The sequence below is a fragment of the Manis javanica genome, chromosome 9, assembly GCF_040802235.1.
Source record: "Manis javanica isolate MJ-LG chromosome 9, MJ_LKY, whole genome shotgun sequence".
NCBI lineage: Eukaryota > Metazoa > Chordata > Mammalia > Pholidota > Manidae > Manis > Manis javanica.
Genome location: NC_133164.1, coordinates 117,365,085 through 117,378,996, shown reverse-complemented (window position 1 = coordinate 117,378,996; position 13,912 = coordinate 117,365,085). Strand labels below are relative to the sequence as shown.

Below are 13,912 nucleotides of genomic sequence, written 5' to 3'. Positions count from 1 at the left end.
ACCCCCGATTTCCTCAGTCTTTCCTTTGAATAGGACACAGCTGCTGGGTTGCCCCTGTGGAACAAGCAAGCTAGACACAGAGATAAGAGCGCAGTTCCTTTCTGAGCCGTTTCCCAGTCCTCTCGGTCTTTGGCTCCCTCTTTGGCATACTTTTCCTGTTTGCATGGACTTCAATTCATATAAACCAAGAAACTGTTCTAAAGCTTTGAAATATTGTTTCACTGATGTATTTGGTGTTGTTTTAAGCCTCTATATTATAATGAGGAGAAAAATGGAAATTGCTCAAATTTCTCTAATGGGCCATGTAATTAGAAATACACTCAGTTTAAAAATGTAAATATTGTTTTTATTGAACATTTTCTATAAAATAAGTGGAGATGAGACATCCTTTTGGAAGTACTGAGTGGAAATTTATTCTCAATTGCTTCAAATTTATTATCATCTGCTTCAAAAAAGATTTCAAGAGTATAGAAATCTATCCCATCTTAAATTAACCACAAGGCATAAAATCATATATACCTCTATACAACATATTGATACAGCAATATATGAATACAAGATGTTATCTACAGCAGACACTTCTCAGTAAAGTCCCTTATAGATGTTTCTTTGCCTGTGCATCAAACTGCATTAAAGAACTCTTTGGCTATTACATTTTTAGTTTTGCAAAAGTTTGTCAAAAAAATTGTATAGCCAGTTTTCAAAGTATTACTAGAAATGAAGTAAATAAAGCTGCCTGAGGGTTGATGCTCTAAATGAATGAACATTACATAGGTTAGACTCAAGAGTAGAAATAATCATGACAATTGAGCACTTCAAAGTATGCAGGGCTATTAGGACATAAAGCTGAATTGGGCTGAGGAAAACAAAGGAATCTCTATCTTGCAATAATTTGTATTAAAATACATGAATATTTCTCATGGTGAGATGATTTACAGTAAATACTAGGAATGTCACATTAATATTGTTATTTTATTAATACCTACCACAAATAAAAGATGGAATATTAAAGAAAAGTAAACAATGTAATATTTTCTTCTCATTTTTGTAATAATTACCTTAGAATTAAGTTGTTTACTATTTTGTATATTATTATATTGACAGATCTTTACTTTTTGCACATAGATTTTTTTTCTTTTTATTGTAATATAAAAGAAATCCCAGCCAAAATAGAAGTCTTAACTCCTTTTAGAGAAATAAAAGGAAAAAAACACATTTAGGTAAAAGATTGTTCAAGCAAGAATCCCTGCATGTTGGTTACCTTGTGGACTGACAGCAATAAAATGTATACCCTCCTTTGTTCAAAGAGCTGACAATCTTGTTATTGAGTCTTATTATCACATTTACCTGGATATACTGTATTCATTGAATGATGTTAAATACCTTAGGAAAAACATTCTTTAATGCTATAATTAGCCTGATCACTGGAACTTCCTAACACATTCATTGTAAAGCATGTACATCCTCATATAATATATATATATATTATATATATAGTATATATAAAGCATATATTAATCTCACAGCCTGCATGTAAAGATATAATACTTAATATTTCAGGAACGAAATAATTATTTAAAAGCCAAATGCAGAATACCTTGATTTTCAAACACAGTATTTACAAGAAAACAACTCTGTTAGTGCAATAATGAACACGGAGTAATAAATAGTTCTTTATAGAGCCAAAGCTTTATATAGACCCTATTTCCTAAATCAGGGGTTGGAAAATTATGACCTGTGTGCCAAATCCAGCCTGCCTCCTGGTTTTGCAAATAAAGTTTTATTGGAACACAGCCACGACTGTCTGTTTATGTGTTGTGTATGGCTGCTGTCATGCTACAGTGGCAGAACTGAATAGTAATAGAAACAGTATTGCTGCAATGTCTAAAATATTTACTGTTTGGGCTGTTACTGAAAGAAGGTGCCTAGCCCTCTTCTAAACCATTGTTTATATTAGAACAGCAGCAGCAGTGCTGACAACTAGGGTTGAATTATAATGCAGTGGTATATCTATCAAAAATATTATCAGAACAATTGTGTTTATGTTTTACATTGGTTTGTAACATTTACATACCGACTGCAAACTGAACATTCATCTTTATGTCACAGTCATTCATCTTGAGGTCTCCAATTTATTATTTTTTTAAAACTGTCCTTCGCTTATGGATTACGTCCTGTGGAGAGGGGGATATTAATGTGTAAAATATGTAGTATGTATTGTATTTGCCCTCAACTTTCCTTTTTCATGTACTGTAGGCTTGGGATTTTGTTTTATGTGGAGCTTGTGAACAATTTTCTATTCAAAAATGGTATGAATCTACTCAAGAATAATAACTGATTTATTATTATAAGGTTCTTAATGCTGCTGGAAACAAGCCTTGAGAAAAGATAGAAAAACTAGAAAAATATATATTAACTTTGACTTGCCATTATCCATGGGACTTCCTATGAAAACTGTTCTCCATGGAGGCGAGATTATCATCCCATAAAGGAGGATGTGTTCAAAGCACTATTTATTCAAGACGATGGTCTAACATATTCTTATTGGAGCTAAGAATCAAAACAGAGAGTTCCTAGGAAACCTCACACTTATTTCTACATAGAGGAGAGGGGGGATGTACCCAGCTGGATATTTATACACAGATAGCTGCTTGGTTTGGATTTTTTAAATGGGAAAATTTTTCTGAGAAGGAAAAGACAAGTAAAAGTGGTAATGTAGGTTGGAGAGGAAATCGCAACATATTAGAATATAATTAAATATCAATAAATAGGAGAGACTCAGAAAGGAAGGACGGTTGGAGGGACATGGATGAAGATTTGAATGTGACAATGGCCACAGGATGGAGTCTGGCCAGTTGTCCAGAAGAAGTGCACCTTAGCTGGTGCTTGCCGGACCGGGAATGACTAAGACAAGGGAAAGCTGGCGGTCCTTCCCCGGGGGAGGTGCAGGAAGTTGAGTGTCCCCCTTGTGGAACACAGAGGAAATACCTGTGTTTCTTCACTCATTTAGGGCTTGCTCAGCACATTTCAGTGGAACTGGGTTAATGAACAAAACTTTTGAGTTGAAGGATGATTAGATGATTGGAAATCTCAGGAGAAACTCACCCTCCTGGAGGTACGTGCTTGTATTTCAAGGAAAATTCCAGAGCCATGGAGACTCCTGGGATCTTAATCTTGAGATGATGCTCCTATTTGCATCCTGAGAACATTCATTTGCGCTTCATGAAATAACACCCCAGGACTTTTGTTCCATTCCATTTTCCATTTATGAGGGCACAAAGGGTTCTCTCCTTCCCTCAGAAGGAGAAGGTCATAGCTGTCACTCCCCTGTATGAGCTCCCAGAGCTGTGACTTCTGGGTTCATCACCTGCACGGTACAGAGACATCAGGTGAAATCTGGTTTTCATCACATGCCTGCAGACCAGGGAAAGATTGGGGCCAAAGGGGCCTCAACATATTAATGCTGAGTGATAGTTTTTCTGTCCTTGTCCAAATTCTCCTCCATTTAAAATAATGTAAGTAAACATAGATATTAAAAGCATATCATTTCCTTGGTAGATACTGTTTATTTCTTCCCATAAATCAAGATCATGGCTTGGGAATGGGAAGGAGCAGGTAAAATAGGAGAGGTTAAGGTCAGAGATGTCGGCTTTCAACATGGTGTCACGTGGGGAGGCAGAGGTGACTAAACCAGGGCAGATGGCTTTCCGATGGTGAAGTTTTGGTTGAAAGTGAAAGTGGTCAGAGCTGTACAGGTTTGTGAAATTCCCCCAGCAGCCCTTGGGCTAGAACTACTAAGTCTTAAAACCCACTTGTCTTAGTGTTTACCATTTTCTTTCTCAGGGTTTACCTAGCATCTATGTATTAGGATATATTAATTCTTTCTAGGATATATTGATTTGAATTAGGTAGTCTTTATAATCAGAAATTTGCCTTCTATGAAATTTGCCTTTTATACTGAAAATCAGAACTTTTGCCTCTCTAAATTGTTTCCTGTGATCCTTCATGTTCTGAAAATATTTTCCATTTCATTCAGTAATGGGTTTAAACTGGTAAAGCAATGACCTCGTTTAAAAGGCTCTCTTTCTATTGTTCAGCCCACCTGGCCTTCAGTGACCTTCAAACTTTGTCCTTTGCAATTAGGAGGTCATTATACTTTCTTCAGGAGACACAGAAGGTGCTTAGGAGATTAGTGGCTCTATGTCCCCTCTCCCAAGGTAGTTATTTCCACTTTTATCTTATTGTTTAAAGGAGAGTTAAAGTTTCTCTTAAATTTCCTGTTAATTTTCATAAATTTCATATCATTAGTCAAGCTTTGAAAAATTATCCTGGAGTCTCTGTGCCTGGCATTTGCTTCCACTCTTCCTTCGTCTTTTTCCCGTATTTTTGTCAAGTCCCTTAACAATCTTAGAGCTGCTTGTGTGGCCTCACTGTGTTTCCTATTGTTGCCGGGGTTCTTGTTTGCAGAGTCGAAGAATGAACTTGGCAAACACCCAAGGTAGGAGAGCCAGGGAGAGGCTTTAATTGAGAGAGAGAGAGAGCTCCTGTCTCACGCCAGGAGGCGACAAGAGAGCCCAGAGTGGTGCGTTGTCTAGGGGATTTACAGTCAGTTGAGGATTTTTGGGAATTGAGGGCTTAGGGTGTGGACTTGTACCACCTGTGCCCCCTTCAAGGTGGGCTGGGTTGTCTGTTTGCCAGAGCTGTTTACAGTGAAGTCATGGGTTATGCTGAGATACTCTTGCAGAACACTCAAACATTCCAGGCCAAGTTACTCCTGGCCTTTTGACCTTTAACTGATCTCACTGAGGATGTCTATATTCCTAGTCTAGTATCTTTATCCTAGAGAATTAGTGTGACCTTGACTTTGCATAATGCTGAACACAGAGTTTCAATAGGGACTTTACGTTGTTACATTGCTTTGACTGTAAATATCCTGCCTTGCTTTTTCCAGAGGCCCTCACCCTACTCTGACTCCACCCACAGTCCCTGTCTCACTATCTGTTCTCCTTCCTTTATAGCAGGGATTACTTCTGCTTGTATTTTCTGAATTTTGCCTTTTATTGTATCTGTGATGGCTTTTTCTGACTATTCTGTCTGAAGTAATCTGACTGGAGAGTCCCTCTCATTTGTTGTGTAAACGTCTTGATTATCCACTTCTCTGAATTTAAGCTAGATGTCTGGCTAGGTCTTGTGTTCTATTTTTTGTCAACTCTGAATACTTCATCTAAGAATCATCAGCCACAGATGTGGTTTTTATTTTTATTCTGAGGGGTGTAAGTGTTCATGATTCTTGGAGACTGACTGCCCAGGTTTGCACCTATTCTCAAGTCTGCACCCACTGGACGGGCACAGACTTGCCTGTAGGACTGTTATTACACGGGGCACACACCTTTCTCTATCTGGACGGTGCCACACTTCCATTCACTCACGACATTTAAACTGACTGATGGGCCGAGTAAATTCATCAGGTTTCCTCACTACAGAATTTCTAGAGCCTTTATCTCTTACTGTGCCAAAGGGAGATGGGGTGGCAGGTTTGCCATGTACATTAGGACAGCTTTTTCCGAGAGAAGCCGGTCAGGTATCAGGTATCAGTGCACTCCAGGGCACACTGAGGAAAGATGTTCTCCTGGAGAAGTCCTTCTCCTAAAGCCAATCTTTGGTGATTGGCTGAAATCTAAAAAAAGATCACTTAGAAATCTTCTATTGGGAATCACCTTTTAGTAGCTATGTTTTCATTCTTGTGCTTTCTTAATATCCTGTGAAACGTTTGCATTAATTTTACAATAATAAAAAAGTAAACTTAACTCTAAGAAACTAAAAGAAAAATTGCTCAAAGGGAACCTTCTTCTTGATGTCTTTGTTGGATGTTTTTTTTCTTTCTACTTTGGAGAACTTCATTCTTTCCACCAAACCCAAGTATGGAGATGCTTTCTTAAGTGATATCCTCTTTTCCCCTGGATGGAGAAGATGACATTTATAAGATATGTAATAGTTGTGACTTATTTCTACAATCCATGAACTCAGCTATACACAATGTAACTTTATGTATTATCACTAAAAAATAATTGGCATGCAATATTCTATTAATTGCATGTATACATCATAGTGATTCAATGTTTTTATATACTATGGAATGACCCCTATGTTAATTCTAGATGCCATCTGTCACTATACAAAGTTATTACAATAAAATTGACTATATACGTTATGCTGTACATTACATCTCAATGACTTATTTTGTAACAAGCACAGTGTGCCTTTAAAAAAATATTTAATAGATCTTAATTCTTTCAAAAGCCTCATTTGTCCCAGAAAGGAGAAAATGAATCTGGACACAGGGTAAAATCCAATGAAGGTATGCTTTTTCCTTTCTTTTTTTTCTTTTATATTACTGATAGTTTACTTTAGTCAATTAGAATTTCCTCCACACCATTCCCTTCTCTGAACTGATTCCAAGCTCCACGAGATGTGGAACCGCATCAGCAATCTGACCTAGCTGTGCAAGCATCTGCTGAGATGTAAACCTGTGCCTTCTGAAATCTCTGGGCCTGTAGCCCTCTGCTCTCTGCCACCAGCATTAGGTCAGTATCTTCTGCAAACTCTCCCTCAATTAACAAGTCAGGGTCCGTCTCCCATCTTTAGCAACAATTTAATTTGAATTCTCACACTCTGTTCTTAAAACTGAATCTTAAATATTCTCACAGAAATAAATAAATGGTAATTATGTGATATGATAAGGTTTTAACCAAAGCAAGGGTGGTAATCATATTGCTATCCATAAAAGTATCAAATCAACAGAATGTTATATCTCAATTATACCTCAATGAAAAATGGAGTTTTTTCTTCACATTTTCCTTGGGACTAGTCCCATTTCTTCCTTCCTAAGGCCCTGTCTGTGCTCCACGTCCTCTGGGCATTGTTCTATCTGGTCTCATCTTAGCGCTCTTGATTATTGTTCAGGAACTTCCAGATGGCCACTCACTGTGCACCAACACATTTTCTTGTAGCAGAGGTATGACTCACTTATTATATCTTTTATCCTTTGTTTTGCACATCTTATATTTAAATCCATTCACACATTGTGAGACTGACTACACAAATAGAGGAGGGCCAGATTTTATATAATAACTGAACTCTGACCCATTATCTGTAGCAGCTAGCCTGGGGAGCCACACCCTGACTTCTGTAGCCACTAGCCCCAAACCACCAGGACTTGATCCTTTCCTTTTTCCTTGCTGTCCTAAATTTTGCCCCCATTTCCAGTTCAGAATTAGCCTGAGAAAACAAAATATGCACCCCTAAATAATTGCATAAGAAATCCCATTTCTAGCTAAACCATTTCCAACTTCCCCCAGCCAACACCTCCAATCAGAGATCTGATTTAACTCCAGGGAAAGGAAATCCCAGGGCAAAATACCTCTAAAACCGAAATCAGTCAAAGGGAGAAATAAAGTTTAAAACCCATTTATTGCTTACAAACTGCAGTCTGGGGGCTGTCTCTCCCTTACACCAGCAGAAGCAAGCAACCCCCGCCCACCCCACCAACCTCTCGGGTTCAGATAAGCCCCCGTAGCCCAGGTAATTCCCCATTGATATGGAGATGAACAACGCACTCCACCCCTTAGGAACGCCTGTTGATATGTAGATGCACTAAAGCCAGGCGAGAGATTCTGGAAATACTGCAATTTTACCTGCACCTGACACCTCCTTTTTTCCGCTTTAAATGTCCCATGTTCCTGCTGTCTTTTGGGCTTCGTCAGTGACTGTGGCTGACTTCCTTCAAGCAGCCAGCTAGTGAACAGTCTTTGCTTGCTCGCATTTGGGTGGCCTTTGTTTATTCCCACGTGGCACTTAAGGTTCCAGCCTCTCCGAGACTAACGCTGGGCATAGTGCAGGTCAGGGCGGCAGAAACAAATCAGTGACTGCGAATCAGTGCGGCTCTGGTTGCCTAATGGCGGGGTTTGCTTCTTGCCTTAATTCCTGGTGGCCGAACACTTGCTTTGCGACACAGTCGTAGAAAATGCATCTTGGTCTGCAAAGGTTTCCGTCTGACTCTTTTTGAAGTATCAGCTTCCAGGCTGGAATTACATTTTGCTGCCTTATAATTACAAGGACTGGCATTCAATCAGAGGTCCAGGTCCAATGACCGCATGTCACGTCTAGACTTCTCTGAAACTAACGTCCTGATCACTTTGGATTTAGGAAATTCATTTTTTTCCCTAGAGCTTTATATTATTAACTTTCCTCTTGTTTCTGAGGTTTGTCTACACTGTGGACTTTCAGAACACCTGCTTTTCCTTGATAGATCTATGTAATTTTGCACTGATTTAGTGAGCCTCACTTTAACATTTCCTCTTTAATCATTTCTATTTCCATTCACATCTTCTGAACTAGGGTCTCAGGCTACCCCAAATATGTATCTGTTAGTTGAACAATGATAGCTTCTGGTCATTTCTCATTCCACAAATAGTTATCTGTCTACTGCCTAGTTTTAACTTGACTTACATTTCCAAAGACACATTATTTTTTTCTGAATTGGGCTATTATTTCTCTAGTTTACCATTTTGTTACTCCAGTACAGAAGTATTCTTGCTTCCTGTTTAACTCTTTATAGGACATATCATTAGCCCTTTATTTAATGTATTGAAAACATTTTTCAACTTCAGAATGAAGTAGCAGTCTTCATGTAAGGTGTGGATGATATTCATTATCATTAAATTAACTAAATTTCTGGCTATGAGTTTCCTCTCATTGAATCTGTCAGAGGAAGGCAAACTCTTCTTGAAAATCTATAACGTCAATACCCAAAACATGTGGTTTTAGCAGAAAACTTAATAAAGTTCAGTGGAAACAACATGATTTCTGTCATTTTTCTTCCAAGTGCCCAATGTGCATCTCTGTCCCAATCTAGATATTTGCAGTAATGTCTGTTTCTTTTCAATGCTGAGTGTTGACTTTCAGAGCAAAAATTCTCCATTTGACTCTCCACATGTTCTCTGTGGGCTGTGCCACACAGCTTAGTCATGCAAGGTATAAGGTTTCTGATGAGTCACTGATCTCTTGAACCAGAGTGTAAAATATGCATACATCAACTTGAGGTTTTGATATATGTTAATAGAGAAGTGACCACAATCATCTTAACTGAGTAACTACAGACATGAAACAATAATGAAATGGATAATTATTATTTTAACATTATTGTTGCAAATAGTGAGATGATTCAGTCCTTTAGGGGCTGAGGTGACCAGCACAATTCCTCAATGCACACAATACGAAGGGAAAGCCTGTGAAAATAACACCCCTCTGATTCAGTCCTTCCTATCTTTTCTCAAAGATGTTCGTGTTCAGAAATCAGCCATCACTGTCTTTTCTTCCTTTTTTCTCCCATATTCTAGCCATCACACTATTATTAACATATTGCCAAGACTCACTGGAGAGAAGACATAACATGGAGCTACTTCCTGGGTCACTAATAACAAACATTATTATTCCTGGGTCACTAATAACAAACAATATTGCCAATGGAATGATGATGAAGTATATCCACACTATTCCTTTAGCAAGAAGGACGCTTTCTCAAGCGCTTCCTGTGGAGGCTATGGAGCAGGATGAAGAACTCTAGTTTTCTCACAGCTAAAAACATTATGAGAGTGGCTTTCAAAAGTAAGTTTTAATTTGTAAATCAGTCATTGTTGAAGGTAAATTAAAAATCAGATTGTTGATAGTAAATTACAAAGCAGATATGCATATGAATGCTAATGTAGTTTTTTTAAATAGCTGACATTTGGATGCGATGGGACTTGTGTAATGTAATGTCTTCAGACATCTATGCACATTTTTTATTGTGGATTAGTTGAAAATGTCTTTAGCACATGAATCTCTGTAATTATAAATCTTGTTAAAATTCACCACCAAATGATTCTGAAATGCTTTTCATTGTTTCCCTTTGAACCAAACAGTTCTCCATGTGATGGCAAAATAAGTGATTTCAATGTGAAAGTTTTCTCAAATAATACACATTATCCTCAACTGTAGGAAATCACTGATGCAAATAAAATTGCTTTCTGAAATTTCTCATTCTTTGTTTGCATAAGACCACTTCAACCTTTAAAAATAGTACAACTTAAAGTGTCTGTACTTCTTTTCTGGGGTCACACAAGTTTCCTTCTGATCCTCCCCTTGCTTCAAAACTCAACTTTTTCCTCAAGCTTAATCACGGTGATTCAGTCTCACATGCTTATTAACTACATCTTTTTTTTTTCTTTTTGAAATAAGTGAGAAGCTTTTTGCATGACATGTTCTGACTCAGCCACAAGGCCTGACATGGTAAGTTCTAAAAAATGTCTGGAATAGAATAAACAGTATATACTATAAAAATAATACTGCCATTTGAAATGTTTTCTCCTGTTTTACTAATTGCATGTGATGAAGTATTTCCCTATATTAACACAGACCACCTATTTCTTTTTCTTTTTAGTTATATTTGATAATCTATATAATCATGTGTCTGGTGGCTACACAAATCGTTTGTTTAGAAACCAAGAGCATGCAAGGAGAGATTTCATTCAGGAAATACATAGTAGTTTTGACTGTAGTGTGAATATTGCACAGTAGGTTTTGCTAATGGCAATATTTTAAGCAAAGCCTGGTTTAAGAATACAAGTAGCAGACTGTTGCATTGTGAAAGCCAGCATAGGAAGTTACTAGCTTCAAAAGCGTCCTGAACGTCTCCTGCTGGGAACAGGAACAGTGGACAGGATAAAAAAGAAAAATCCATTGGGGTATCATTGTGGAAATCTCCTTGAGATTTGATTTGCATTTGTCCAAACTTTACATAAATATTCTTCTTTGGTAATAAGAAATTTAGACCTAAAAGAGTTATTTAAGAGTAATTAATAATAACTTTTGCTTTACTTTTATTTTTCCTGACTCAAACACCTTTAGGAAAATAAGGAAAAATACATTTAGAGAATTAGTTTCCTAAAGATTTATGAAGGCATAGTTTTGAAAGAGGGCACAGACTGGAAACAATATGAGATGACAATGCCGCCATGTGGGAGAAGTTCAAAAATGTGCAAAGTATGGAGGCTGTAAATGAAAAGGATTGTCTTAGGTGAAAACGTAACTCAGACTGCAAGATACAGAAGTATTATTATGGAGCAAAACCCCCAACCTCTTTGAGCTTGGTGATGAAATTTACCAGAAAAGTACCAATCCCCTTATTTGGTGGTGGATATACACAAATTCAGTCACTATGGGCAGGCAGGTTTTCTCTAACATTAATTTAGTCCTTGGTAGAATATTCCTCACCAACTTCATTACCTAGCATAATGTTCTGAATCTGGCAGAAGTCAGGTAGGGAAGCTCTTTTTTCCTCCCTTCCTTTTTTTTCCTTCTTTCTGTCCTTTCCTCTTTCCCTGCACTCAATTATACAATACTACTTTTAGTTCAAGTGCACACTTAGGACCACAGAGCATGGAGTATAGAGCACCTAAAACTTAGAGGAGGCGTGCGGTGAACTTCAGAGTGCCAGACAACCCCAAGCTTGGACGTTTATCTCAGGAATGCCACCTTTTTCTTTTATCAGTGCCTTGAAATCATTGTTTCTTTTATCTTCATGTTATTAGGTGTTTATTTGCTTGTTGTGGTAGGTGATTGCTTTGTACACAGGGCTTCCTTCTGTATCACTGGGAGGTTCCAAAGCCTGTTAAGTTATGTCTACACATCAGGGTTTTTAGACACAACTGTGTGCAAAACATTTTTCACTATTTTATGAAGATGATAAAGAAGAGAACTGTGAAATTCTAGCCTTTGAACTGCTCAGAATTTAGTAAAGAAGACAGAAATAATTCATATAATAGGAGGAAGAAAACCTTAGGAATTCAATAATTCTCTTTTTTCTCAAGTACTCTGAAAATCCTCATTGTATTACAGAACCACTCATAAAAGCCAATATTACTGTACTGTGTACTGATAAAAATTATAGAATTAACTGTCAGCATAAATCTCTATGTCACAAAGCTTTTAGCAAAGAGCCAATTTAAGGAAATACTTTAACTTTGATCTAAACCCAGCACATTATGGCACTTAAGCTCCCCTTTGTGTCCTGTAGATCCAAACCTGCAGAGCTGAGCGACAGGAAAGTACTACCTGCACCTGGAGTTGCTTTTCAGAAAACAAAGAATTCATTTAAAAACATATGTCAAGAGCTAGAGCAGAATGATTTTTTTATGTTCAACTCAGATTAAAATGGATTTGAACGTAATAAAACAGCTTTAATACCATGTATTTCTATGCATGACTTTAAAGCCATATTCAAAGTGATGAATAAACATTATGGAATACAGACAATAAAGGAACGTAGACTACGCAACAGTAGCAGTATCATTATGCTCCAGATTCAGTCTTTGAGAAAACATAAAATAGAAAATATAGGTATGACTTATTTAGAAAACTTAGGTAGAAATCTTATAACTCATCACTGAAATTTTAAAAATTAAATCTAATATTTTGATCATTCTAACTATTATGTATCTTATAGCTGTATATCTATTTGTAATGCAGTTTAATGGGTTAGGTACAAATAAAGAGGAATAGTGAAGCATGGTAACAGTCAGTTTAGAATTTTTATTATGAGGAATAATAAAATTACTCAAGGTAGTCAGATATCCATAATATACACATCTATACTTATTTTTCTTCACCACCGTTTGCATTTAATCTCAGATTTATTGTCCAACTTTTACATTAATGTCTTTTCTTCCGTAAGACTAGGTGCCTAGAAACAAATACAAGGAAGATAGAGTCAGTGATTTATAGAGAAACAAACAAACAAAATGCAGTGTTTATATCTGGCATTCATTTTCCTTTGAAGTTCAGGTTTGGAGATTAAGATCTGTATTTTTATGCTATATGAGATGGTCGCTCTTTGAAATATTCTGAATGAATCAAATCGTTCATCTTTGAAGGGCTTTCAGAAGTGGGGACAGACACTGGATATGTGAGAAGATCTAAGTTTCATGTAATTCTTTTATATTTTAGAGGTTACTTCAGCTCTACCTTATATTTCTTCACTCAACAGATGTTTGAGCATGGCATCATTAGCAGAAGCCCATCAGTGGTGGATTCTGTGTTGACGTTGGCATGCCTCACACGAAGGAGACAGTGGGCAGCAACGTGCATGTCACCTGAAAAGGGGGATGGACCGGACACAGAGCTCATCCATATCTGTGTGCTAGACTCAGTCTTTCAAGGCCATAGATGGTTACATGAACTTATTCATGTTGATGTACTGTTAGGACGAAATCTCTTCTTCTCCCACACTACTTCTGTCCCATTTTCCATATAAATAAACAATATAGATTATCTGGGGTCTTTGACTGACAAGTCAGAAAACCCACGTCAAACTAGCTGAAGCAAACGTGTGTGTGTGTGTGTGTGTGTGTGTGTGTGTGTGTGTGTGTGTGTGTGTGTGTGTGCTTCCTTTTGTGTTTTTTTTGTTTTTGATATCTGGTAATGAGCTTGCCAGGTCCATGAGCTTGTGGTTCCCTATGTTCTGTCATCTTTCTCCTGGCCTGCCTCTTGAGCTTTCACCCTTGCTCTTTTCATCCAACCCAGATGCTGTCTCTGTTCCTTTCCTCATGATGGTCTTATTCTCTTTCTGCAGATAAACCTTCTCTTGAGTGGCAACACACATAATTGCAGGCTTGTATTATCCCACCGTATAGCTGCAGTGAAGACAGCTTATTTCTTTCACTAAACAGATAAAAAATAAAATTCCAGAGAAGGACTTGGTATTGACCTAGATTGAGTTACACGCCCAATCCTTGGACTTTGTCAGTTACCCAGGATACTCTGGCTGGCTAGCCATGGACTAAGCACCCTTTCCTGTGGCCACAGAGAGTGGGAT

At 37.5% G+C, this 13,912-nt stretch overlaps 1 long non-coding RNA gene across 1 annotated transcript in view; it reads left to right on the top strand.

Moving 5' to 3' along the window:
• The window catches only part of LOC108403715 (uncharacterized), a 90,044-nt gene extending 76,132 nt beyond the window's left edge, over positions 1-13,912 (top strand). Inside the window, exons 10-12 of the long non-coding RNA XR_012121271.1 lie at positions 6,301-6,358; positions 10,279-10,329; positions 13,085-13,912. This is a non-coding gene — a long non-coding RNA (uncharacterized lncRNA). The remainder of the gene's footprint in view (positions 1-6,300; positions 6,359-10,278; positions 10,330-13,084) is intronic.